General features: G+C 45.4%; 1 protein-coding gene and 1 long non-coding RNA gene across 3 annotated transcripts in view; one reads left to right on the top strand and one right to left on the bottom strand.

The window, feature by feature from the left end:
- LOC129711755 (probable G-protein coupled receptor 153) overlaps positions 1-23023 on the bottom strand; it is a 129510-nt gene that overhangs the window by 87466 nt on the left and 19021 nt on the right. The window lies entirely within an intron of this gene.
- Positions 1419-9233, top strand: LOC129711757 (uncharacterized). The gene is made up of 3 exons (XR_008725917.1): positions 1419-1705; positions 4371-4420; positions 8967-9233. It is a non-coding gene; the product is annotated as an uncharacterized LOC129711757 (long non-coding RNA).

The raw sequence follows: 23023 nt of genomic DNA, 5'->3' as shown, positions 1-23023 counted from the left end.
ATCAAGTCCTCAAAATGTCCTCAGTGTTATGTCCCAACATGTTCAACCCTTCCTTACAGCCGTAGCGTTAACTAAAAGTAATTGCACTGAGGCTTGGGAGGTACAAAGGATGAGGTTGAGGATGCAATACAAACCCAAAGCACAGGCAAGGGAAGATCAGGGAAATGCCACCTAAAAGTCGATGTTTACATTGACTTTCAAAACTCTCAGCAAGGATGAGAAATGGGGTAATTTTACTTCGGAGTCACGTGAGTGACTACGTGAAGAGCCCGCTCAGCACGCATGCGCGGGATTGCGTTCAGCAGTGCAACAGCGGCCGCATCGGGAGTCAGGCGCTCCCGTTACGGATTGAAAGACGGACCGTCAGGTAGGTACCTGAGGTCGGGTTTCTTTCACAGGAGAGCCTTCTGCTTCGTTTTACAGGCAGAGAACAAAAAGGCTCTTGAACAAACCTGTCCCCCGCACTACTCCAACGGAGGAGCGTTCCATCTTGGGGGGGCAGCAACAGGCGGTAGGACCGCTTACCGGGCGCTCCGCCATCCCCGACACCGGGCCGAGCCCAGTCCCGCTAGCGCCTGAGCAGCGGGCTGGATGTAAAGCTACCCGAAAAAGCGCGCGGCTGGTGGTTTCCGACTCGTCGGACGGGGACGTCTCTCCACCCGCACGGGGGAGAGACAGCCGCCTGAGCCGCATGGAGCGGCTCCTGGAGCAGGTGCTCCAGTGACACGTGCTGCGTGAGGGGCGCTCTCGCAGGGGGAGTTCAGGCACTCCCTCCACAGTGCCTTGTGCACTGGCCATCGCTTCCTCCTCACCCGAGGGCAGCTTTGGCGACCAGGACTGGGCTGGTCAAGAAGAGAGGATGCTGGTGGGTGGAGACCAAGTATGCAAGGGGTGCAGGACCAGGAAGAGCTGCTGGGTGTGGTGGACCGCTACGTGGCAGCCCCACGTGCAGGAAGGCCATTAGAGCCTAAACTAGCGGCCAGCATCAACCACCTCTCCAACAGGCCCCTACAGGAGCAGGTGGTTAATGAGGCCTTAAAAATGTACACAGCTCCAGAAAATTGTGAGTCCCTCAAAGTGCCGGCTGTCAACAGCCAAATCTGGGGGCACGTCGGGACAAATATTCGGAACCAGGAGCTGATACTGCAGCGGATCCTCAGGCTCCTGACGTCAGCCATCACATCATTGCTCGTTCTGTGGACAATACGGAGATGACCACAAACCTACAAAACACTCTCGCACTGTTGTACAACATGCAGTTCGAGATAAATAACCTCCGTAAAGATAAGACCTGCCCGATGTTGGGTGCCTTTTATGGTTTAAAAGCATATGCATCCAATATGCATCACTTGCATGTACGGTTACAAATCAAAAATTTGCGGGGTTGTGCAAAACCCCAGCCACTGAGCCAGACACACTGCTCTTTGGCAAAGACCTCACGAAAAAAGTAAAAGATATGGAAGAGGCCTCTAAAATTTTCGGTCTCATGAGGGCAGTCCCCGGGACGAGCAAACAAAAACAACAATACCCAAGCAGCAGCACCCCATCGTGTCCACCAGTCGACATCTACCATTTTTTTTTAGACCAAGGGCCCAGAGCGGACCCCATGGAAAATGCGCCACCCCCCAACATCACCGCCACGTCAGACAACGCGCAAGACTCGCTGGTCGGGGAAGAGACATAAGAAATACCCATAACCATGGAGGTAGGTGGGTCTGGTTCCTACCAGCATATAGAAAGTACGGGCTCAATACTAACAGGGGGGAGATTACACCTGTTTAAGGGAGCATGGGAGTCTATCATGAGTGACAAGTATATACTCAATAGCATTAGTGTATACAAAATACAATTTATACTAGAAAAATTGCCACCAGTTCAACATTCACCCCAGTTAAATAAAAACGAGAGGCACAAGTTGAACTGGTGACACTAATCACAAAGGGTATCATCGAAAAAACAAAACATGAACCCTTGGAATTTGTATCAAATATATTCACAAAAATCAAGAGATGGTGGATGTTGTATCATCATTGACTTAACATCACTAAATATGTATGTATGTACATTTCAAAATGGAAACGCTTGTTACTGCCAAACAACTGATTTCCAAAGGATACTTCATGGCAAGCATTGACCTCAAAGATGCTTACTATTCAGTGCCCATTCACAAGGATCATCGCCGATACCTGAGATTTACCTGATGGGGCAACTATGGCAGTTTAAAGTGTTACCCAATGAGTTAACATCAGCCCAAGATTATTCACCAAGATACTAAAATCAGCCCTGGCAATTTTAAGAAGACAAAAACATATTGTCACGGCATATCTTGATGATATATTAATAGTAGACAAGACCATGGAATTGGCTATATCAGCTGTATCAGCTACCAAACAGTTGTTCGAAACCCTGGGATTTGTCTTACATCCAGATAAATCTAAGTTGAAGCCATCAACAACCATGGACTACTTGGGCTTCACAATTAATTCAGTCCACATGTCTGTAACTTTGCCAAAAGACAAAACAACTGAATTGGCATTTCCGGCTACACAATTTGGACCTTTGCACTATCTAAACTTACAAAGAGCAAAGGTACAGGCACTAAAACGACATGCAGGTCATTATGATCGTATCATGAAATTACCCACTGAAGCAATATCAGAACTACAGTGGTGGGCAGAAAACATTTGGCATAGTTTCAGCCCTATCATCATCATTAACCCTACTTTAGTTATCCAAACAGATGCCAGTGCTCAAGGCTGGGGAGCGACTAACTCCATATCCAGCACAGGTGGTAGATGGACTAACCTAGTCATCATTACTACTTACACTGGGCATTAACTATCTAGAGATGTTGGGTGCCTTTTATGGTTTAAAAGCATATGCATCCAATATGCATCACTTGCATGTACGGTTACAAATAGACAATACTACGGTGGTGGCCTACATTAACCATATGGGCGGCATAAAATCGATATCATGCAACAAATTGGTCAACACAATTTGGCAATGGTGTGTCGAAAGACATATTTGGCATATTAAGCTAAATACAGTGGCAGACACCAGGTCACGCAAATTTAATGACAACACCGAATGGATGTTAAACCCCAAAGTTTGCAAAGATTATTAAGCAATATGGCACGCCAGATATCGACTTATTTGCATCAAGGCTAAATCACCAGGTACTTATGTATGTCGCTTGGGAACCAGACCCTCAGGAAGCAGCGGTAGATGCGTTCGAGCTGGATTGGGGAAATTTCTTCTTCTATGCATTTCCTCCCTTCTGCCTCATCAGCCGTGTACTACGCAAAATACAAATGGACTCTGCTTCAGGTATTTTGATAGTACCCGACTGGCCTACACAGCCATGGTTCCCATTACTCCACGACATCCCTCCGAACATCCACAAGAAAACAGTACTTGTCCAGCATCAAAAAGTGGGAGAAGTACTGCTTGGATACAGGGACCACCTACACAACCGCTACAGTTACCAACGTACTGGAATTCTTGGCGAACCTTCACCACGATGAAGGACTCAGCTACAGTGCCATCAACACAGCTAGAAGTGCCCTGTCTGTCTATTTAAAACAAGCTCCAGGACAACAGGCCATGGGGTCCCACCCGCTGGTGGTCAAACCAATGAAGGGTATTTACAACTCTAACCCCCCTAGACCAAGGTACACCCATACATGGAATATCAGTGTGGTCCTGACATACCTCAGGGGATGGCCACCAGCCAGACCCCTCAACCTGGAACAATCTACACTCAAAACACTCATGTTGATGGCACTTGTATCTGTACAGAGGGTCCAGTCTCTACACCTATTGCGACTGGCCAACATGATCACAGCTCCAGACCAGATCTGTTTCATTATCCAGGGACTGAGCAGACCAGGAACACCTTAACCAGTAGTGGAATTCCGGGCTTACCCAGCAGAACCACGGTTATGTGCCATGACCCACCTACTGCCCTACATAGACACAACCAAAAATATTCGAGGGAGTGAAAAAGCCGTATGGGTCAGTCATAAAAGCCCTTATAGTCGGGTGACGAGCCAAACCATTTCGAGATGGCTCAAGCAGGTACTAAAAAATCTGCCGGGATTAACACTAACATGTACAAATCTCACTCCACCAGGGCAGCATCCACATCAACGGCCGAAAGAATGGACGTGCCAATAGACCACATCCTGGCTACAGCAGGATGGTCGAGGGAAACAACGTTCAGAACTTTTTATAACAAGCCGTTGGCAAAACCTGTTTTATTTGCAGAAAAGATTTTACAGACTGCAAATATTTAATTTAACCCAGGGGAGCAGTTTAATTCTTGTTGTTATTGTTAACAAATACCTTTGTGTTTTTTCTACAAACAGATTCATTGGTTGATTACGATAACACACATCCTCCCTCAAGTACTTCGGCAGTGAGTGATGTAATAACTGTTACACGGTTTGAAATCACAGAGCTTTAAAATCTTCACGTAGTCACTCACGTGACTCCGAAGTAAAATAGTAAGATTAAACGAAAACTTACCAGTTTGAAGTTTGATCTGTATTTTATGAGGAGTTACGATGAGGGATTACGTGCCCTCCGCTCCCACCCTCAATAATATGGGTCAAACTGATAACTGATGTCTCCTTTTCTTTACTATGTTTATTTCAATAAATGTGTCTATCTGTGATTCCGCACCGCTGCTTTGAAGTATGCCACGCATGCGTGCTGAGCGGGTTCTTCATGTAATCCCTCATCGTAACTCCTCATAAAATACAAATCAAACTTTAAACTGGTAAGTTCTTGTTTAATCTTACTATTACATAGAAACATAGAACATAGAAAATAGGTGCAGGAGTAGGCCATTCGGCCCTTTGAGCCTGCACCACCATTCAATATGATCATGGCTGATCATCCAACTCAGTATCCTGTTCCTGCCTTCTCTCCATACCCCCTGATCCCTTTAGCCACAAGGGCCACATCTAATTCCCTCTTAAATATAGCCAATGAACTGGCCTCAACTACCTTCTGCGGCAGAGAATTCCAGAGATTCACCACTATCTGTGTGAAAAAAGTTTTCCTCATCTCGGTCCTAAAAGATTTCCCCCTTATCCTTAAACTGTGACCCCTTGTTCTGGATTATAGCAGAGTCCATATAACCATATAACCATATAACAATTACAGCACGGAAACAGGCCATCTCGGCCCTACAAGTCCATGCCGAACAAATTTTTTTCCCCTTAGTCCCACCTGCCTGCACTCATACCATAACCCTCCATTCCCTTCTCATCCATATGCCTATCCAGTCATAGCAGAGTCCGTCGGTACTCATGAGGGCCAGAAGCCATTCTGGTGTTCTACAGCTCCTAGGATGTTTCATCAAACAACTCATTTTTAGAATATAGTCACAGTTCCCTATGATGGTAAAAAAAAAATACAATCTATACATAACCGTATGCACAGTATTTTTAACCAAATGGACTCTACAGAACTACATGCCAAAACGTTATCGGTTGTAGAATCATAGTCATACAGCATGGACACAGGCCCTTTGGCCCAACTTGCCCATGCTGCTCCACCTACACTAGAGTCTGAAGAAGAGTATCGACCTGAAACATCACCCATCCTTTTTCTCCAGAGATGCTGCCTGACCCGCTGTCGAGAGCAGTTTGTGTCTATCTTCGGTATAAACCAGCATCGGCAGTTCCTTCCTGTACATCGACACAGGTCCCCGTGTTTGGTCCATATCCCTCTAAATATTTCCTGTCCATGTACCTGACAGATGCCAACAGCAATAGATTCAGATGTCCACCAAGTCATGTCATGGTGTCGTGTCGACATTTCCTCCTGTCCAAGAGGAGGAGCACCTTCAGCTTTGTTTGTTGCATCTTCTCGGGCCATTAAAGACAGGCAATAAATGCGGGCTTTAGACTTTTATTATAGACTTCAGAGATACTGCTGGGAACAAGCCCTTCATTCCACCGAGCCCGTGCCGACTGGCAATCAGCACCCGTACACTAACACTATCCTACACACACTAGGGGTAATTTACAATTTTTACCAAAGCCAATTAACCTACAAACCTGCACGTCTTTGGAGGAAGAGGGAGGAAGCCAGATCACCCAGAGAAAACCCACGCGGTCACAGGGAAAATGTACACAATGTACAGACAGCACCCGTAATCAGGATTGAACCCAGGCCTTTGGTGCTGCAAGGCAGCAACTCCACTGCTGCGCCACTTTGCCTTGTCAACGGAGCCCAAATCAAGACAAGAAGAATACAAATTATAAAAAAACTCACACATTAGATGAGAGATATCAAGTGTGAAAATGTAAAGGAAGGAGAAAGCTAATTGTTTCCCTGCGGTTTTGTCTGACCTTGAAGTAGATATTGAGAGCACTTGGCAGCTAGCAGCTTCCTTCATCTTTAGCTATTAACTTGGAGCTGAACTCTGGACGTAGTTTGCCCTTCGGCCAAACTTGCCCACACCGGCCAACATGTCCCAGCTAAACCCGTCCCACCTGCCTATATCCCTCCAAACCTGTCCTATCCATGTACCTGTCTAACTGTTTCTAAAACGTTGGGATAGTCCCAGCCTCAATTACCTCCTCTGGCATCTTGTTCCATACTCCCACCACCCTTTTGAGTGAAAAAGTTACCCCTCAGATTCCTATTAAATATTTTCCCCTTCACATTGAACCTATGTCCGCTGGTCCATGAGCACCCTACTCTGGGCAAGAGACTCAGTGCATCTACCCAATCTATTCCTCTCATTATTTTATGCATCTGTACTTCAACATCTCCAGATGGTTGGACCTGGGGCACAGTCCGTTCTCAGTGTCACTCTCTCTGCCCAACCTTCCTTCCTTTTACCCAGACGTGGAGGTTGGATGTATCGACCTTCCCCAGCCTAGAGGCGGAGTGGGCCAGAGGCGCAGCCTCCCGAGGGCCATGCAGCGCACTGGCTATTGGCTAAAGACACTAAATATCAACATCCAAGACCAAAACATGATGAAAAAATACAGAAAAAAGATTTTTTTAAATCACATTATTTTGATGGTTTTAAATACTCATTATTTTAAAATTGAGCAAAACAAGGCAAGCCAGAATAAGCCACATTCCCCACATTACCCAGGGTTAGCTAGAGGACATTTCCATTAGCCCGGCACACCTCACTGGGTAAAGCCAGGGCCAGCTGCAAATACATCTGGGCCCTCTCTTCAACGTGTGCAGGAAGGAATTGCAGATGCTGGTTTAAATCAAAGATGGACACAGAAAACTGGAGTAACTCAGTGGGTCAAGCAGAAGGAATTCCTTCTCTCCAGAGATGCTGCCAATCCCGTTGAGTTACTCCAGCTTTCTGTGTCCATCTTTTCAACATTGCAGGTCAGGCGTGTACGTGACATCTGACTTCCGGCTAATAACTGATAGTTGTCCAGCACAGAAACAGGCCCCTTGACCCAGCTTGCCCATGCCGACCAAGATGCCCCATCCATGCTAGTCCCACCTGCCCGCGTTTGGCCCCAATGCTTGGATCCACCAGTCAGCACGGTGCATCCCCTAATGTTACCATCCCCGCTAAAGTAAAGCAGGTAATCCTCCAATCCCACATCAAACAACACTGTCCAAGATTTACGGATTATCCCCTACTGTGTAGGCAGCGGATGTGAAAGTGGGATAACTTAGAACTAGTGTAAATGGGTCAAATGGTACTAAAATAATGAAAGTCATCTTATCAATAACAGCATCTCAATGCAAGAACAGGCCCCATTATATTGAATTGAAGGCAGGTGGGACTAGTGAAGTTGGGACATGTTGGCCGGTGTGGGCAAGTTGGGCCGAAGGGCCTGTTTCCATGCTGTATGACTCTATGGCTCTAATTGAATTGATACAGTATGGAAACAGACCCTTCAGCCCACTGAGTCCACGCCACCCATTCACACCAGTATTAAGCTATCCCACTCTCACATCCACTCCCTACACAATAGGGGAACATTTCACAAGAGGTGAATCAAGTTAGGAATCCACTCATCCTTGGGTTGTGGGAAGTAACTGGAGCACCTGGAGGAAACCCACGCAGTCACAGGGAGAATGTGCCAACTCCACACAGACAGCACCTGAGGTCAGGATCGAACCTGGGTCTCTGGTGCTGTGAGGCAGACCTCTACCAGCTCAGCCACTGGGCCACCCACAGGCCTCAAATACAGGTGTGCATCTTATCAATGACAAACAAGAAGATAGGTACATCTGTGCTTAACACTGTGGAGGTTAGGAACTAAAGCAAAAACAGAACAAAGCTGAGTATATTCAGGTATGTAGGTCAGACACCATCTGTGGAGAGAACAGGGGGTGAAGGGTTTAACCCACTGCCTTTCATCAGAATTAAGGAATTAGGTTGAGTGTAGAATGAAGACACATGGAACTGCAGATGATAGTTTACAAAACAAACACACAAAGTGCTGGAGTAACTCAACAGGTCAGGCAGCATCCTTGGAGAACATGGATAGGTGATGTTTCAGGCTGGAACCATTTCAGAAGAGTCTGAAGAAGGTACCTGACTGAATACGTCACCTCTCCATAAGATAGACAAAAAGCTGTAGTAACTCAGCGGGACAGGCAGCATCTCTGGAGAGAAGGAATGGGTGACGTATCGGGCCAAGACCCTTCTTTCTGAGGTGCTGTCTAACCCCCAGAGTTACTCCAGCTCTATGTGGCCTTGTTCAAATCAACCTGAAACATTAATAGACAATAGATAATAGACAATGGGTGCAGGAATAGGCCATTCGGCCCTTCGAGCCAGCACCGCCATTCAATGTGATCATGGCTGATCATCCCCAATCAGTACCCTGTTCCTGCCTTCTCCCCATATCCCCTGACTCCGCTATTTTTAAGAGCCCTATCTAGATCTCCCTTGAAAGCATCCAGAGAACCTGCCTCCACAAAAATTCCCCAATAACTCTGTTTTTCTTTCCCCACAGATGCTGCCTGGTGGAGTGTTTCCAGCATTGTTCTGGGTTTATTACAATTGCACTAAAAGACTACGATCTGTCTCTTTCATAGCAGTATCTCAATGGAACAAAGTCCGGTTAATGCTAACATACTGAAGGGCATGCCTTCGATGGCTCTGAATAAAGAAAGTACACAAAAACCACAAGGCAATGAATCTATTTTTAGTCGACTAGAAAGAAGGCGGATAATCTAATCTTGGATGGTGGAGGGTTGTTGCAATGCACAGCTACATTATATTAATGAGTTGGGAATTTCTGCCGAAATGTTCTCGATTTAAAATAAAGAAACTCAAGCAGAATCGTAAAAAAGAATCAGGAAAGAAAACCAATGCAGAGAGATGAGAGGAGGGAAGAAGCAAAGATATTTAGGGAGATTCAGGCATTTAGATTTGAGTCAAATGGTGACTGATGTAACATGATTACAGAGAGGTACAGAGGATTTCTAATTAACTGCAGTAGGACTATGAACTGGCTGCTCCCTTCATCCATTATGTTTTATTGTTCAGGGATCCGTGTTTTGGTAGTGAAAACACTTCCAATCGCTCATGGTTCGTTGGAGCAAACAAAAATGCACATGTATATTCAAAGGTAAAATAGAAAATGCCAGTAATATTCTGACCAGAATACAGTGCAACAATTAGAGAGCAGTAGACAAAAGTGCTGGCGAAACTCAATGGGTGCAGCAGCATCTATGGAGCGAAGGAAATAGGCAACGTTTCGGACCGAAACCCTTGGGTTTCGGCCCGAAACGTTACCTATTTCCTAACTTTGTCTACTTTCGATTTTCCAGCATCTGCAGTTCCTTCTTAAACAAGTGGTGATTTGTAGTTTTTTTTAAGAGAGCCAGAATCTATAGTTTTTTTCAATTACAAGAAATAACCACTGTTTGCCTGGTTCCATTCTGGCCTAAACAATTGCAGCTAACTATACGCCCACCTCTCACTGTCTTACTTCAGCTCCTCTTCAAGGATCTACCCTTCGCCCTCATGTTTCTCACTCATGTCCACCATACATCAACATCATCCAAACAAGATGATGTAACGTCAATTAGTAATCAGAGAAAAGTCAGAGAAAAACAGTTTTACCCAAAGTGTACTTTGTCTACCTTCAATTTTTCAGCATCTGCAGTTCCTCCTGAAACAATTAGAGAGCAGTCCTGCACTATGATCTACCTCAATGGAAACCCTCGGACTATCTTTGATCGGACTGTACTGGCTGTACCTAGCTCTAAACGTTATTCACGCTATTCACGTTATTCCCTTGATCATGTACAGTGCATTCAGAAAGTATTCAGACCCCTTCACATTTTCCACTTTTTGTTACATTACAGCCTTATTGGATTAAATTCTTTTTTTTGTATCATCAATCTACACACAATACCCCAGAATGAAGAAGTGAAAACAGGTGTTTTTAAATTTTTGCAAAGTAATTAAAAATAAATAACTGAAATATCACATTTACATAATTATTCAGACCCTTTGCTATGACACTCAAAATTGGGAGAGAAAGGCCTTGGTCAGGGAGGTGACCAAGAACCCGATGGTCACTCTGACAGAGCTCCAGAGTTCCTCTGTGGAGGTAGGAAAACCTTCCAGAAGGACAACTATATCTGCAGCACTCCACCAATCTGGCCTTTATGGTAGAGTGGCCAGACAGATGCCACTCCTCAGTAAAAGGCACATGACAGCCCACTTGGAGTTTGCCAAAAGGCACCTAAAGGACTCTCAGACCATGAGAAACAAGATTGTCTGGTCTGAAGAAACTAAGATTGAACTCTTTTGCCTGCTTGCCAAGCATCACATCTGGAGGAAACCAGGCACCGCTCATCACCTGGCCAATACCATACCTATGGTGAAGCATGGTGGTGGCAGCATCACGCTGTGGGGATGTTTTTCAGCAGCAGGAACTGGGAGACTAGTCAGGATCAAGGGAAAGATGAACGGAGCAAAGTACAGAGAGATCCTTGATGAAAACGTGCTCCAGAGCCTTCTGGACCTCAGACTGGGGCGGAGGTTCTCCTTCCAACAGGACAACGACCCTAAGCACACAGCCAAGACAACGCAGGAGTGGCTTCGTGAAAAGCCTGTGAATGTCCTTGAGTGGCCCAGCCAGAGCCCGGACTTGAGCCCAATCGAACATCTCTGGAGGGACCTGAAAATAGCTGTGCATCAACGCTCCCCATCCAACCTGACAGAGCTTGAGAGGATCTGCAGAGAAGAATGGGAGAAATTACCCAAATACAGGCGTGCCAAGCTTGTAGCATCATACCCAAGAAGACTTGAGGCTGTAATCGCTACCAAAGGTGCCTCAACAAAGTACTGAGTAAAGGGTCTGAATACTTATGTAAATGTGATATTTCATTTATTTATGTTTCATTACTTTGCAAAAATTTCGAGCCGCCTGTTTTCACTTTTTTATTATGGAGTACTGTGTGTAAATTGATGATAAAAAAAAGAATTTAATCTATTTTAGAATAAGGATGTAAGGTAACATAATGTGGAAAAAGTGAAGTGGTGTGAATATTTTCTGAATGCACTGTAGCTGACATAAAAGCTATCTTTGGCCATCTGTTCTAATATTTCCTTAATTTACATTACATCAGATGTTGACAGATAATGCAATTCAAAATGCCTTGGGACTTCAAGAGGTCAAAAATGTTTCATATATTAAGACACTTTGTTGTTTGTATAGATCTCTCTTCTTTCTTCATTCCAAGAAGCGCTGTATGGCGGGCAGCACAGCGGTAGAGTTGCAGCCTTACAGTGCTAAAGACCCGGGTTCCATCCTGACTACGGCCGCTGTCTGTATTGAGTTTGCATGTTCTCCCTGTGCAGGCGTGTGTCCTCCCACACTCCAAAGACGTGCAGGTTTGTAAGTTAATTGGCTTCGATAGAATTGAAAAATTGTCCCGTGTGTAAATTAGTGCTCGTGTACAGGGTGCTCGCTGGTCAGCGTGGACTCGATGGGCCGGAATGGCCTGTGTCCATACTGTATCTCTAAAGTCTAAAGCTAGAGACTCTACTCATTCCTGGCAGACCCAGAAATGTCTGCTCAGTCTGAATGACAGCGTAGGTGAAGGGGAGATCCTCAGAGCTTGTTCTAACTTAGGAAAAGTTCAGAAAAAAGTGTGTGTGGCAAACATTTCCACTGCCAGCAAGGTAATCAGAGGATACATCAAAGATTGAAAATAAAAGAGAATTGACAGTTCTAACCAAGAGTATTGGTGATAGAAGTAAATTGACAGGTAGTTTTCAGAAGGGAATTTAATAAATATTGAAAAAGGATAGATTTGTAGAGCTGTGGGAAAGAATGGGGTGAAGAGAGTGTTTGACTCCATAGTTGTTTAAAGATCCTGCAGGTGTTAAAAGACTTCCTTGTAAAATTCAATGCTGTCACTCACGTCAATGTGCACCTATTGTTACACAGATGCATTGTTTGCTGCTTCTGAAATGCAGTTCTATTGAATGTTGTGAGGTGATTATGTAGCTGCGCCTAGTGTGTGAAATGCCAAGTTTACCGTTAAAATGGTTTGACTATAAAGATTTCCATGTTAATTAGAATGGCATTGTTCCTTCAGATGTGAAAGACTTGAGAGGAGTACTTTTCAATAAGTTTCTCCCTTTCTTGCATGCATCCTTTCCAAATAGACCTGCTGAACTATTCATTTTACTTCGGAGTCACGTGAGTGACTACGTGAAGAACCCGCTCAGCACGCATGCGCGGCATTATGTTTCAGCAGGCAACAGCGGCAGGCGGGAGTTAGGCACTCCCGCTACAACCCTGAAAGGAAGCTTTAGGTAAGTCTTACCTTTGGGTTAACAGCGACTCGCGTCTGTTTGTTGCTCCAGGTGGAGCAAAGCAGCAGAAGAATGCGGCCCCCGTTGGACCTCGGGTAAGGAGTGTTCCGTTTCACGGAAGGGGGAGAGCGCCACCAGGACCTCACACGCTGCGGTCCACGGACAGAGAGCTGCACCGGTGCCAGTCCGGATGCAAGCGGCCCCCGTTGGACTCCGGGGAAGGAGTGTTCCGTTCGCGGAAGGGGGAAAGACGCCACCAGGACCGCACACGCTGCGGTCCACAGACAGGGAGCTGTGCCGGGTACCAATCCAGAGACAGCGGGAATCAGGCGCTCCCACTACAGTTTAAAAACGGACCATCAGGTAAGTCTACTCTGAGGTCGGTTTTACTGGCAAAGGAGAGTCCTTTGCTTATTCCAACAGCCAAGAAAAAAGAACAGAACAAGACTCTCCAAGAAACCTGTCCCCAGCTCGGCTCCAGCAGACAGGCGTCTCATCAGTGGGGGACAGAGGGCGGTAGGACCGCCAACCCGGCGCTCCGCCATCCCCGACACCGAGCCAAGCCCAGTTCCACTAGCGCCTGAGCAGCGGACTGGATGTCAAGAATCCGGCCGGTGGTATCCGATTGGCCGGACGGGGACGTCTCACCGCCCGCTTAGGGCAGAGACAGCCGCCTGAGCCGCATGGAGCGGCTCGTGGAGCATAAGCTCCAGCGAGACTTGCTTTATGGGGAGCAGTTTCCCAGAGGGAGTTCAAGCACTCCCTCCACAGTGGCTCATGCACTGGCCATTGCTTCCTCCTCATACGAGGACAGCTTTGGCGACCAGGGCTGGGCTGGTCAAGAACAAGGGGCACTGGCTGAACAACATCGGGAGTATGCTTGAGGTACAGGAACAGGAAGAGCTGCTGGGTGTGGCCGCTACGTGGTTTCACCACGAGCGAGATGGCTTCAGTCTTAACTGTTGGCCAGCCTACTACCTGTTTTTTCCAAAAAACCTCTCCAAGACAGGTAGCCATGAGGTGTTGGTTCTATCACGCCTCCCCTAAATTGCATTTACTCAAAGTGCCCGCCATTATTGGGGGATACATTGAGCAGCGCATTTAACCTAAATGTTTAAAAAATGCATTTGATACCCTGACGTCGGCTATCATGTTCACATGCTCATTCCAGAAGGGCAGGGTTGTATGGCAAAACACCTGACCCTACTGTTCAACGGTATACCCCATAACTTCTCAAGTGAAGTCACAAACCTGCCCTCAATCTATGAAATTAACAGGACTATGAGAACGCCGACCTCACAAGCAGATCCGGCTACCTGACACTTACCAAACCAGTCCTAAAAAACTGGACAAAGTGTTCAAACTATTCGGCACAAGAGGGCAGAGTCTGGAATGAGCACCACACAGAAGACCAGACAGCAGTACCTCTCCGCGTCCACCAGGGGCTTCTACCTCATGGTACTGGTGAAAGCTCGGGGCCTGCATGTCAAACCCGTAGCATTCTTAGGTCTCGGCCCAGAGCAGGCCCCAGGGAAAATGCGCCACCCCCCAACAAACATCGTCCCTACAAGAACAAGGAACCAGAAACCGAAGAAAACAACAATGAAGACAGATAAGTATGGTTCCTACCGTCACATAAAGGTGAAGGGTTGTACTAACAAGGGGTGGGTGAATCACGCCTGGTTAGGAAGCTATCATTCTTGGTAGTTATATACCAAAAAATAAATACAAGGGGAATAGAATAATATCTTGCCACCAATTAAGCAAGCACCCCAAGGGGGCTACCCTCCCACGATGGTGAATGTCGCACCATCATTGATAAACCACTTGAGTATTTCACCAGGTATACCCTTTCATGGGATTTGTAACTACTACCATGGAACTAAGGATACTTTATGGTAGACATCGACCTTGAAGATGCATACTATTCAGTACCTTCTCATATAAGTTTCGGATATACCGCAATTACCTGGATGGAGTACCATGATGAGCATTGCGGCATTTAAGTCAAAGCTATCCAGAATCAACCAGCCCTGACACTAAAGGAACATTCCGTCATGGCATGTCTATATATTAACGACACACTATCCTTGGATACAGCTTTAGCTGCATTAGCTACTAACTTATTTAGCGGGCACTGCCATATATCCAGATATTTACGTTGACTATCCACAACTTTGTCATCTGGTATTCATTAAGACTATCAGTTATGGTAACATTTAACCACCAATCAACTACGTGGCAAAGTAATTGGGATAGTAGCAGCATTACCAGCTACTGAACATTGTACCTTTCCTATGAGCTGAGATACTAGTTCAAAACTATATCCATACCTGTAATATGGGGACAAATGGATTAATCTGGAGTGTTATCATGGAATTTATCGGCAGGAAGGATTATGGTTGTACACTTCCACCTGTTTTGAGTAACATCTTATGTGTCCTGATGTGTTACTGAGCTTGTAATACTTAGTGCCAATGTGAATTGCCTTAAATGTGTTATATATTAACTTACTTAATTCTAGTGAAGCATTTGCTCAGTAATCCACCAAATTTGCATGTTCGTTTATAAGTTAACAACATCACAGTGGTGGCATATACCAAACCACTTGGGCGGCGAACATCGATATTAGGTGACAATTTATTAACAATTCGTAACCGTATGTCGTCAAACATGTTTTGACCATCAGTAACTCACCTATCAGGTGAGCTAAATACTGTAAACATACATTTAAATCAAAAATATTTGCTGAAATTACTAAGCAATATGGACATCAGATATCGATACCTTATATCCAAATAAATCACCACATACTAACTTATGTCACATGAAACCAATTTCAAGGCAGCGGCAATGGAGACATTCCCGCATATTGAGGGGTGGGGGGAATCTAATTTCTATGTTCTCCTTTCCTTCTACCTCTTCAATAGGTACTACGGCTTCATCAGTCGGGTACTACGCAAATTGCAGTAGACCAAGTCCACAGGCATGGTTCCCAGTGATCCTCGATATGGTCATTAAAAGAATTGCAGAATTGGGAAGACCACTGCTGTGTTTGGATCAGCAGCACTATCAACCTGATGACAGCATTCCGTCGCATATCCTAGGGAATATACCTGAGCATCAAGAAATGGGGCACTGTTTTTCCAAAACAGGAATTACACATGCAACTACAACAAAAAACTGTACTGAAGCTCCTGGCAGGTCTTCACCACAATGAAGGAAATGTTTCTGTCAGCCTACTCAACTTGGGTACCGCTCACTGGTGATCAGATACAGGAGAGGTATATTCAATCAATTCCCCAGAAATAGGTACACCCAAATTGGGATGTCAGTGAAATCCTGACATACCTTAGGGGATGATCACCAGCCAGGTCACTCACCCTGGAACAGCCTACCCTGAAGATGGACATGCTGGTGGCCTTACCTCAACACAAAGAGCCAGTTCTCCAATCTACTGCAATTGGACAACATGGTTATAACACCAGATAGTGTCACATTCCCATTCAAGGGTTGGCCAAACAGAACAGACCAGGAACATCAGGTCCGGTCATGAAATTCCGGGCATACCGACCTGAACCACGTTTTATGTCATGAACCACTCAGAGATCTACATCGACACAATAAGGAATACCAAGGGAGAGGAAAAAGCCTTACGGGTCAGCCACAATAAACCTCTTGGTCGGGTGACGAGCTAAACTATCTCTAGTGGCTCAAGCAGGTACTGGGAGTTGCTGGAGTAAATACTAACATGTATAAATCTTATTCCACCAGGACAGCTTCCACGTCAGTAACTAAGAGGATGGACGAGCCTATGGACCACATCCTGGCTACTGCAGGGTGGTCTAGGGAGTATACGTTCCAAACTTTTATAACAAACCACTGACAGAACCTGTATCGTTTGCAGAAAAAGAATCTGCAAAAAATATATAATTTAAGCCCGGGGGAGCAATTGGTTTTGTTGTTGTTAATAACATCATTATGTTTTTACGAACAGATTCATGATTGATTACGATAACATACTTCCTCCCTCGAATGACTTCGGCAGCGAGTGAAGTATGAACTGTTACACGGTTTTAAATCACAGAGCTTTGAAGTCTTCACGTAGTCACTTACGTGACTCCGAAGTAAAATAGTAAGATTAAACGGGAACTTACCAGTTTGAAGTTTGATCTGTATTTTATGAGGAGTTACGATGAGGGATTACGTGCCCTCCGCTCCCACCCTCAATAATATGGATCAAACTGATAAACTGATGTCTCCTTTTCTTACTATATTTCAATAACTGTGTGTATCTGTGATTCCACACCGCTGCTTTGAAGTATGCCGCGCATGCGTGCTGAGCTGGTTCTTCACGTAATCCCTCATCGTAACTCCTCATAAAATACAGATCAAACTTCAAACTGGTAAGTTCTCGTTTAATCTTACTATTTTAGTTTATTGTCACATGCACCGAGGTACAGTGAAAAGCTTTTGTTGCATGCCATCCCGTCAGCAGAAAGACAATACACGATTACAATTGAGCCATTTACAGGGTATAGATACATGATAAGGGAATAACGATTAGTGCAGAGTAAAGTCAGCAAAGTCCAATCAAGGATAATCCGAGGGTCACCAAAAAGAGTCAAGAGAGTTTTGTCATGTGTCCCAGATAGGACAATGAAATTCTTGCTTGCTGCAGCACAACATAATATGTAAACATAGTAAGGAACAGGAGATAAAAGTTCAGTGTGTCTAAACAGCATAGACCATATACATACACAATATATAAACAGATAAAGTACAATAGGCTGTTATTGTTCAGAGTTTGTTTGATGGCGTGTTTAATAGCCTGATGGTTGTGGGGAAGTAGCTGTTCCTGAACCTGGATGTTCCAGATTTCAGGCTCCTGTACCTTCTTCCCGATGGCAGCGGAGAGATGAGTGTGTGGCCAGGATGGTGTGGGTTTTCAATGACGTTGGCAGCCTTTTTGAGGCAGCGACTGCGATAGATCCCTTCGATGGTGGGGAGGTCAGAGCCGATGATAGACTGGGCAGTGGTCACAACTTTCTGCAATCTTTTACGCTCCTGGACATTCAAGTTGCCGAACCAAGCCACGTTGCAACCAGTCAGCATGCTCTCTACTGTGCACCTGTAGAAGTTTGAGAGAGTTCTCCTTGACATACCAACTCTCCTTAATCTTCTCCACCAAAGAGGTAGATAGCACAGCACTGCCCTCTGGTTGTGGTAGGATGGTTCAGTTGCCTGATAACAGTTGGGAAGTGTCTCAAACCGAAACGTCACCCATTCCTTCCTTCTAGAGATGCTGCCTGTCCTGCTGAGTTACTCCAGCTTTTTATGTCTATACAGCTGGGAAGAAACTGTCCTTGAATCTGTAGGTGTGCGTTTTCACACTTCTATACTTTTTGCCTGATGGGAGGGGAGATAATTATTCTGCTGGCCTAGCCAAGGCAGCGTGAGGTATAAATGGAGTCAATGCAGTCTAATGGAGTCAATAGAAGGGAGGTTGGTTTGTATGATGGTCTGGGCTGCTTCCACAATTGTGGCTGAGAACAGAAGAATGCAATGAGTTTGAAGAAGGGTTCTGATCTGAAACATTGACGACCCTTTCTCTCCAGAGATGCTGCCTGACCTGCTGAGTTACTCCAGCACTGTGTGCCCTTCCTCGATATAAACCAGTATCTGCAGTTCGTTCCTACTAAATGAGTTTTCCTCTTTTAAGGAAATGGTCAATCCTTCGTTAACTTTACCTTTAAAGTGAGTTGTTACTGGAAAGGCTGCAAACTGCCTGGTCCCTCAACCCCTGGAACCACCACAGCTTGGCACTGAAATATCAGAGGGGATGTTTACATCATTAAATTGAACAGAAGCTTGAAACCACACACCACCTGACTGAGAAACAGCTTTTTCCCCTCTGCTATCAGGCTTCTGAACATTAATTCCATAAGCTGGGGTACTATTCGATTCACGTCTACCCCATTGAGGACATTGGACTTTGTCTAAGGAACTGATGCACTTCTGAACTCTGTATCTCCCCCTTTGCTCTACTACTATTGTACTCGAGTTTGAACTGATTGTATCAGCTCATGTTAGATCTGATCTCGTTGGATAGCATCAAGGACAACGCTTTTCACTGTAGCTCAGTACATGTGACATTAATAAACCAAAATATGAGAAGCCACCATTTTAGATAGTAACAACAGAGGACTGACATAATTCCCCAAACAGGAGCTATGTTCATTGAAAGTTTCACCAGTTGAATAAGTGGATTGATAGTTCAACCAAGGTGGAGACTTTGGGAGTTGTTGACGTCAGCTTGTTGCATGATGTAAAGACATTCTCCAGTAGCCAGAGTGAGAGTAATGGGCCTGTCCCACTTAGGCGACTCTTTAGGCGACTGCCAGGGACTCGTTTTAATGGAATTCACATACGACACCCAGTGACAACCTACGACAGCAAAAATTGTCGCCACTGTCACCGAAAATGTGTCAACATGTTGAAAATTTTGCAGCAGTCATCTGTAGTCGCCCAAAAACTCGCCTAAGTGGGACAGGCCCATAAAGAAAAAAGACAGGACTCAGAATAAATACATAGTCTGTGACAAGATAGGCCAAACTGATCGACTTCCTTAGAAGATAGAGGTGATTTGGTTTGTCGGCGAATACTCTAATGAACTTCAACAGTTGAACTGCACAGAGCTCACAGACTGGTTGCCTGGTTCAGCAACTTGAAAGCCCAGGGGTGAAAGAAATTGGAGTGGCAGACATTGCCCGGCCCATCAAAGGTACTGATCGCCCCTTCCATCAACGGGATCTGCCTCAAAAAGGCAGTCAATATCATCAAAGACTAATTCTACACTGGCCACGCTCTCATTTCACTGCTACCATCGGGAAGAAGGTACAGAAACTTGAAAACCATGACCATCAGATTCAAGAACAGCTTCTTCCCAATAACCAACAGTTTCTTGATCACTACACACCAACCGCAACTATGAACTTCTGAGGGCGGACTTCATTTGCACTGACATGTTTTTGCAATAGTATTATAGTTATTAATATATTGAATTTTTTACAATTATAATATTTATCTGTGTTTATTGCGTTTACAGGCCTGTTAACCTGCTGCGAGTAAGAGTTCATTGCCCCATTGTCAGTTCATATGACAATTAAATACTCTTAACTCTTGATCTCGCTTAAAAGCCATCACTTTGGTACATATTGATGGGCAGCAGTGGTGCAGATATAGAGTTGCTGCCTTACAGCACCAGAGACCCGGGATTGATCCTGACTAAGGGTGCTGTCTGTACTGAGTTTGTACGTTCTCCCTGTGATTTCTCCGGTTTTCTCCGGGAGCTCCCGTTTCCTCCCACATTCCAAAGATGTACAGGTTTGTAGGTTCAATGGCTTTGATAAAATTTTAATTTGTCCCTCGTGTGTAGGATAGTGTAGTGTACGGGGTGAATGCTGTTCAGCATGTACTCAGTGGGCCAAAGGGCCTGTTTCTGTGCTGTATCTTTAAAGCTTCTGAGTAATTCTCTGAAATAATTATGAGTGTGTATATGTGGTTATTGGATATTATGCTGGTTCATTCCAAAGAAAGTCATTAAATGTTTTGGAATCATTAAATGCTTTTCCAATATCATATAATATGTAATATAATAACATGCAACATAATTTTGGAACGATTTGAGGAAGAGCAAGAGAGATTTATTCTGGATGATAAGTTGCAAAGAGTACAGAGGAGATTTACAAAGGATAATGCCAAGATTTGAGGCCTGAGCTATAGGGAGAGGTTGTTTGGGCTCGGACTTTATTCCATGGAGAGCAGGGGAAAGAGGGGTGATCTGATAGTTGTACAATATCATGAGGGGAATGGAAAGAGTGGATTCAGAGTCTTTTACCTAGAGTAGGGGAATCAAAAATTCAAGAACATAAGTTGAAGCTGAGAGGGGAAAGATTTAATAGGAACCTGAGGGGCAGCATTTTCACACAAAAATGTGGGTACATGGAACAAGCTGCCAGAGGGGTTAGTTTAGGCTGGTAATATAACAATAATTGACAGGCATTTCACAGGAAGCAGGGTGGGAAGAAGTGTTGTCAAGATAGCTGTGGGAATCAGTGGGTTCACAGCTATCTTGACTACACTTCTTCCCACCCTGCTTCCTGTAAGGACTCAATCCCCTACTCCCAATTCCTCCGTCCACACCGCATCTGCACCCGGGATGAGGTGTTCCAGACCAGGGCATCGGAGATGTCATCATTCTTTAGGAATTGTGGGGTCCCCTCTTCTACCATAGATGAGGCTCTCACCTGGGTCTATACCCCGTGACTCTGCTCACACTCCCCATCCCCCACTCGTAACAAGGACAGAGTCCCCCATGTCGTCACCTTCCACCCCATCAGCCGGCGCATACAACATATAATCCTCCGACATTTTCGCCACCTCCAGCGAGATCCCACCACTGGCCACATCTTCTCATCTCCTCCCCTGTCCGCTTTCCGTAGAGACCGTTCCCTTCATAACTCCCTGGTCAATTCGTCCCTTCCCACCCAGACCACCCCCGCCCCTGGTACTTTCCCTTGCAACTGCAGGAAATGCTACACGTGTCGCTTTACCTCCCCCCTCGACTCCATCCAAGGACCCAAACAGTCTTTCCAGGTGAGGCAGAGGTTCACCTTCACCTCCTCCAACCTCATCTACTGCATCCGCTGTTGTAGGTGTCTCCTTCTCTACATCGGTGAGATCAAGCGTAGGCTCGGCGACCGCTTCGCCCAACACCTCCACTCAGTCCGTACTAACCAACCTGATCTTCCGGTTGCTCAGCACTTCAACTCCCCCTCCCATTCTGAATCTGACCTTTCTGTCCCGGGCCTCCTCCATTGCCAGAGTGAGGTGCAGCACAAATTTGGAGGAACATCATGTTTCTCTTGGGTAGTTTACATCCCAGCGGTATGAACATTGACCTCTAATTTCAGGTAGTCCTTGCTTTCCCCCGCCACCCACCCAGCTCTCCCACATAGCCTACTGTCTCCACCTCTTCCTTTCTTTTTCCTCCCCCCCCCGACATCAGTCTGAAGAAGGGTCTCTACCTGAAATGTCGCCTACTCCTTTTCTCCATTGATGCTGCCTCACCCGCTGAGTTTCTCCAGCATTTTTTGTCTACTTTCCATTATTGATAAGAGTATTTTAACAGAAATGAAGACCAGACCAGAAATTAAGATCACTCTTTCTGAAAGGGCATTGCAATATTTTTCACTATCCCCTGTAAATGGAAACCCTGCACACCCAAAGCTTGTATTTACTGTAAGATACCAGGGGATGTGCAAGTTTTGGTTTATTTTCATATACACAGCTGCCTGCAACATGCTGCCTGGGGAGCGGTGGAGGCAGATACAACAGGGGTTTCAGTTAGACACAGGGATAAGCAGGGAATGGAGGGATATAGATCATGTTCAGGCAGAGGAGATCAGTTTAACGGCATCCAGCGTAGGAAGGAACTGCAGTCGCTGGTTTACACCGAAGATAGACACACAATGTTGAAGTAGCTCAGCGGGACAGGCAGCATCTCTGGGTAGAAGGAATTGGTGGCGTTTCGGGTTGAGACTTCTTCAGACTGAAGAAGAGTCTGGACCCGAAACGTCACACATTCCTTCTACCAAGAGATGCTGCCTGTTCCGCTGAGTTATTTCAGCATTTTGTGTCTAACTTGGCATCATGTTGAGCACAGACATTGTAGGGTGGAGGTCCTGTTCCTCTGCTGTACTGTTCTATATCTTATATGAGAGTAAAGAGGGGGCAATGGGAGGAGGTCTTACACAGAGTGTACATTTTAACTTGGAGCCAGCTATGAAAAGCACATACAGTTCCAATCCGCTCTTGTGTGAAGGAAAAACTGCCCCAGCTCAGGATCATGGATTCCCCTTTTCACCACTGGCAAAGGTATTGCCTTTGGTTAATGACTTAAATGTCTATGTCAACAGTGTATACTGATCACACCTTACATGATTATAATGGAGATACAAGGAACTGTAAATGCTGGTATACAAAATAGTGTTGGAGTGTTTGACTCAGCGGGTCAAACTGCATCTCTGGAGGGCATGGATTGGCAACGTTTTGGGACAGGACTTCAGACGTGCAGGCTTGGGAATGTCCTTTGGAATATCTGAATTCATCCATAAAAAAGCATCTCCCCATGTCGCAATCAATTGCTCATTACACAAAGCCCTGGGC

This window comes from Leucoraja erinacea, chromosome 30 (assembly GCF_028641065.1).
Source record: "Leucoraja erinacea ecotype New England chromosome 30, Leri_hhj_1, whole genome shotgun sequence".
NCBI lineage: Eukaryota > Metazoa > Chordata > Chondrichthyes > Rajiformes > Rajidae > Leucoraja > Leucoraja erinaceus.
The sequence above is the reverse complement of the archived record's forward strand: the minus strand, read 5'-3'. Positions and strand labels throughout refer to the sequence as shown.